Raw genomic sequence first — 6000 nt, 5'->3', positions numbered from 1 at the left:
GTCCTGGAAGAGATCATTTTATTTATTCAGTTTGGGTCATTTTTTAACTTTCATGTAATCAGCTATTGTTGGGGGAAAGGCAGGAATCAACCAGTAAAAACATGATGTTAGGGATTCATCTTATGAGGGCCTAGGATGTGGGGAGCATTGACACTGAAGGGTGTCGATACAGGGCCACATAGTAAACATTTTGGAGTTTGTGAGCCAGATGGTCTCTGTCACAAATGCTCAACTCTTGGTGTAGCGCAAAAGCAGCCGTACCCCATATTTTAACAAGTGAGAGCATCTGTGAGCCATTAAAACATTATGGACATGGAAGCTGAATTGCACGGACCACGATATATTATTCTTCTTTTGCTTTTTTTTTAATCCAACCATTTCAAAATGTAAAAAAAAAAAAAAAATTCCTAGCTTGCAAGATATATAAAAGGAGGCTGCAGGCCAGATTTCACCAATGGGCCATAGAGTGCAAACTCTTTGTTTAGCAGAAGGGCTTACCCCTTATGAAGTTTTGGGGGGACTTTCTTCCATCTAGCAATTTGCAGATCCACTCTTTCTTCATCTTGCTATGCCCCATCTCAGCACGTGACTTCTAAGGTTGCCATAGCAAGGGGAAAGGAAGAATACAAGGAGAATACATACTCTTAACTGTCTTGACCTAGGAGTGACACATATGATACATCCTTTCTTATAACCCATTGGCTAGAACTAGTCACGTAACTCTAAGCTAATTATGTGGGAAGTTGGGGAGTATAGGCCAGTAGATGTGGTCTATGGTAAATAGCAACAACCTATGCTGTAGTATTAAACCAAATAGTGGCCAGTAATTTATCCTTATGACTATCAATCAAAAATTTCAAGTTTTATATTTCTATTTGTTTATTCTTCATTGTACAACTGGATGCACATAACTGAAGAAAACTCTCCTCCCAAGTATTACTGTAAAACTAATAAATATAGGGGCGCCTGGGTGGCTTAGTCATTAAGCATCTGCCTTCAGCTCAGGTCATGATCCCAGGGTCCTGGGATCGAGTCCCACATCGGGCTCCCTGCTCAGCAGGAAGCCTGCTTCTCCATCTCCCACTCCCCCTGCTTGTGTTCCTGCTCTCGCTGTCTCTCTCTCTGTCAAATAAATAAATAAATAAAATCTTTAAAAAAAAAAAACTAATGAATATAGACCAAGTATAGTAAATTTAATTAAGGTGTAAGATAGAATTCAATTCATTCTCTTTTCTTAGATTATTTGGTAGTACTTCTGTGTTTATTTGTATGACTGCCTTATAAAATGCTGAAGTCTGTATTTTATGCTCATTGTATCCTAGAAACCCTCCATATCTACAGCTCACTAAAATGAATAGAAAACATTTTCCATGGGCGCCTGGGTGGCTCAGTCGTTGGGCGTCTGCCTTCAGCTCAGGTCATGATCCCAGGGTCCTGGGATTGAGCCCCGCATAGGGCTCCCTGCTCAGCAGGAAGCCTGCTTCTCCATCTCCCACTCCCCCTGCTTGTGTTCCCTCTCTCACTGTGTCTCTCTCTGTCAAATAAATAAATAAAACCTTAAAAAAAAAAGAAAAGAAAACATTTTCCATTACCCCGTACTAGATGCCACTTAAAATGCCCTTGCAAAAATAATGTCCACTTTTGCAATGTCATAATGCCTACATTTTCCTATTAGTTTACTCTGACCTTTGCCTTTTTAATTAATTAAATCCAAATTCTTTGATATTCCTGATAGCTAATCTTCTCCATTAGTTGACCTCATCTCATTTATCATCCTGGTATACAACCTTCAAGTAACATAGCTTATCTCTTTACCATTCTTGATTTATTTCTGTATTGTTCTGCTGTGTAAAAATCAGCTTTCTGCAGCCATTACTTTCTGCCTTTCCTTATCTTATGTCTCCTTCACATCAACTTTTATGTTTCCCTACTTTCTGAAGCCTTACTAGATGAGCCTGTCCTCATAGAACCCATTCCTACTCTTGATTGCTCCACACCACTGAGGAGCTGAATCATTCTATTAATCACTTAATAATATAATGACATACATTTTTATAGAATATTTTTAAGTCTTATTTCCCCATTTAGATTATAGGTTTTTGTTTTTTTTTTAAATGACTGGACTAGTCTCTTTCCTATTCAACACAAAGTAATCAACTTATGATAGTAATCATATAAGATTCTCTCATTTTTGATATTAATCATTCAGACTATAAGGGAAAATAGAAAAGACCATAACGTATTTTACATTTAACACTTTTCAGAAATAAAAATATTATCAAATGTTATTTACACATTTGCTGAATTTGAGAAGAATTTCTTCTTATGAGTCAGTTACTAGAAAATGCTATCTAGAAGACAGATGGTCAATGCATTATGGGCATGTTCTAAAAGCATTTATAATCATTTAATTTAAAGGTTTCCTCACAAGAATGAGCCCATGTACATGCATCATTTTATGGGGAACATTTTATAGCACTGCACAAATATTAAAGATGCAGCAGGCATGTAGTTTTGAAAATAAAGGGTTCCAAAAATGATTTGACACTTTTCTCCATGGAATCTTCACCTTCTTAGGAAAGAAAGTTGTGATCAAAATTTTTCATTTTCATACATAGAGAAGACAAGAGTAACAGTGAAGTGTATTCATAGCTTTTGTAAGAAGAGAAATAGCTTAAAAGGAGAAGTATAGATCAGAGTACAAGGAAGGTGAGTTAGTAGCTAAGCAACGTGCTGCAGAATCAGAGGCTATAAATTGTAATTACAACGTCTTACATTGGTAGTGCTTTTCCAGCTGAGAGCTCAAAGTATACCCAGGCTAACAACTTGGTCCCAAACCGAGTCATTCACCCTCAGTTTAGTCATCTGAGAAATGAAGATGGAGTAATGACGTACTAACAATTATAAAGATAACTTCAACAGGGAAGAGAGATGAAAAGAAATTAATTCCGGATGTGAGCAAGGCTGGTGACTCAATATTAAAATGAAAGAAACCAGAAGAAATGTAAGAGATACCAAAAAAATGCCTCTGATTTCAAAAAATTCTCTCCAATTGCTTCAGACTCTTATTTCAATGACTTCTAATGATGTAATTTTGGAAACTGTTAGTTTTTAAACATCTTGATCCAATAGAAAGTGGTCTCAAGTTTCATGAAGTATTATACAGAGAATTACTTTTGAAGGTTAAATTAAGTTATTTTAGATTTACTTGAAATAAAGACCTGCAAAAACATTTTATACTAGAAAAAGAAAAGACTGATTTTAAATATAAAAGTAAGTATTTTTCATTTTAGCTCCTTTGTATTATGGCCAAATAAAAAGTACTGAATTTAGAACTGATACAAGCAACAAGACTAGCTTGAGACTGTGGCATTGATTAGCTCCATGCCTTAGTTTCCATGCTTATTTTCTTAATCATTAATTGGGCTGAACATCTTTGCATATATTAATTCCTTTCCGATATTAAAGCACTGGGAAGATGATGTAATATCTCATTTATTCCATTCCAACTCAATGGTTACATATTAACGTATTGGGATTTTAGGATCTGCTAAAATTAGGATTCTTCCACCTGCTGGCCAGAGAGCACCTTGGCTTTTTTCATCACAATGAGAAGGAAATTTTAGACAAATATTCAAAATGTGTCACCCTCCCCTTATTCTCATTTAAGAGCAATGGCTAAAGGATATTTAGGTATTGTTATCTGACCTTTACCTGAAGGTAGGATACTTCATGCATTTGGATCACCTTGGGCTCTATAGCTGATATAGATTTCTCATACATGGTATTCAGAGAAAGACCAAGAACTTGCCCATTTGCCCAAAACTAAGTCCCTAGAGGTTACGACTACCTTTACAGCAATTGCAGGAGAACCCCTGATCCAGTGTTGTAACATTCCAGGTCTGTGACCTCCACTCAGGTGAAATTCCACTAGATCTGTTACTTTATTTGGAGAAACAGACACAAGTCTCCCTTATAGAAATCTGATAGATACATATTTTAATGAAATAATTCTGTAGGATTCCTAGTCAACAGAATATCTTGCTGGAGATTTGCACATGATATTCTCTCTCAGGGGAAATATGCAGATACTTTTTACTGTAGGTCAAAACTACTTTGCCTAGAATACATTCATTTCTCAAATATTGCCTCAATGGAGAAGTCTTCCCTAATCATCATTTGTAAAATAGATCACATACCTATACTATCACTTTTACTTATGCTCTTACTCTGCTTTATTTTTCATAGTGCTTATTATCGTCTGAAATACACACATACACACACACGCATACCCACACATTTGTTAACTTTCTGTCTCTCCAGAATAGAAATAAACTTCACAAGAGCAGGGAATTTGCTTATTTATTGCCTAGATTAATTTAGTAATAGTAGGTTCTGAACACATGGCTGCATGAATGGATGGGAGGATGGATGGATGGACAGATAGTATTTGGTAGTTCTCAATGCATGACAAAACCAACATATTCCACAGAAGTTCTTATTCATGGAGAAGAGTGATTAGTAAAACGTCATAGAAAGTGGAGGACCTGATGTTAACTTCGAAAGAGGTAGATAGGGAAAAGAGATAGGAGAACATTCCAGAAAGAGAGAAAATTATTCGATTATAGATGCAAAATGGGGATATGTACATGTGTTTGTGATGCTTGAAGACCAGTGATGTAGCCATCAGGGTTTGTATGAGGGAATGTTGTGAATACTGGTTGGGAAGGTAGGTTCAGGCCAGTTTTTAAAAGACCTTTGATGCTCGATTTAAACATTTTGAGTTTTATTCCTAATAATGGGGAGCCACTGAAGGGCAACAAGCAAAGGGAAGCAACATAAAAAATGGATAAATTGAAAAGATAAAGTTGAAAAGGAGTAGATTGAAAATATAGGTGACTAAAGAGATGAAGAACACTTGGGAGCTATTTCAATGACAAATAGACAAGTGGTGAATTTCAGATTTAAATGGTAAAAGTGGATTTCTTTTTTAAAGGAGGATACATACAAGTGATAACATACATGAGAAATCAAGCAAATCAATACCATTTCTTTCTAAGCCCTTAGGAGAATAATGGAACCCATCTTCTTCATTAAGATGCTAAACATATTTAATCCTGTAACACTTTATATTCATCATTTAATAACTTGGAGTAGTAAAAGGAATTACTAAAAAAAAAAAACAAAAAACCTGACATTGAATAAAACAATTTTTCTAGTTTATCTTGGTGAGTTTTATGTATTATTTATAGTCTTCATATTTTATTTAGTCAAAGTCAAAAACAGAATCAGATGATTATGATCTCCGTAGCTGAAGTCTTGGCAAGTTGTCACATGATCAGGACTGGTTCTCATATGGCTTGGATGTTTTTGGAAGGATGGATAGGATAAGACTTTAAAATCTCTTTGAGCTCTGTAAATCTGTGAAACTCTAAACAAAAATATCAGCAATTAGAAAAGAAACAGAACAAGAGAAAACCTTGATTTCTTTCAGTAAAGTTCATCTTTAATCAAATTCCTTTTGTTAATCCAAGAAAATGAGAAAGAGGAAATTTAAAAGAGGATATAAAGAAGGAGTACTTAAAATATGGTAGAGAATGAGTTTATGCTGGCTAAGTCCAATGACCATTTTCAATTTAACACTGAAGTCACAATGTATTTTTGACTCCTTTTTCGTATGCTACATGGTGAAGAGTCTGTCTCCTGGTTGTCAGGATAATGAATATCAATCTGAAGATACCCTAAGGTATTTTTTCAGTGAATTTACCTATGCCTTCTGCATATGGCTATTCACTGCAGTCAACAGTTTTATAGTCAAGTGGCAATGCATTTCATTTACAAATGTTGATGTGGAATTAAACTTTATAATGCCAAATGGGACTGATGTATTCCCTTCCAGCAAGATCACTGCAATGAAAATACTAACTTTCACTAAGAAATTCTATTGACGGTCAGTGCTCTAATTTTAGGTGTTATACGTAAAAAAGGATTTTACTAATC

Source organism: Halichoerus grypus, chromosome 13 (genome assembly GCF_964656455.1).
Source record: "Halichoerus grypus chromosome 13, mHalGry1.hap1.1, whole genome shotgun sequence".
In the NCBI taxonomy this organism is placed as follows: Eukaryota; Metazoa; Chordata; class Mammalia; order Carnivora; family Phocidae; genus Halichoerus; species Halichoerus grypus.
The sequence above is the reverse complement of the archived record's forward strand: the minus strand, read 5'-3'. Positions refer to the sequence as shown.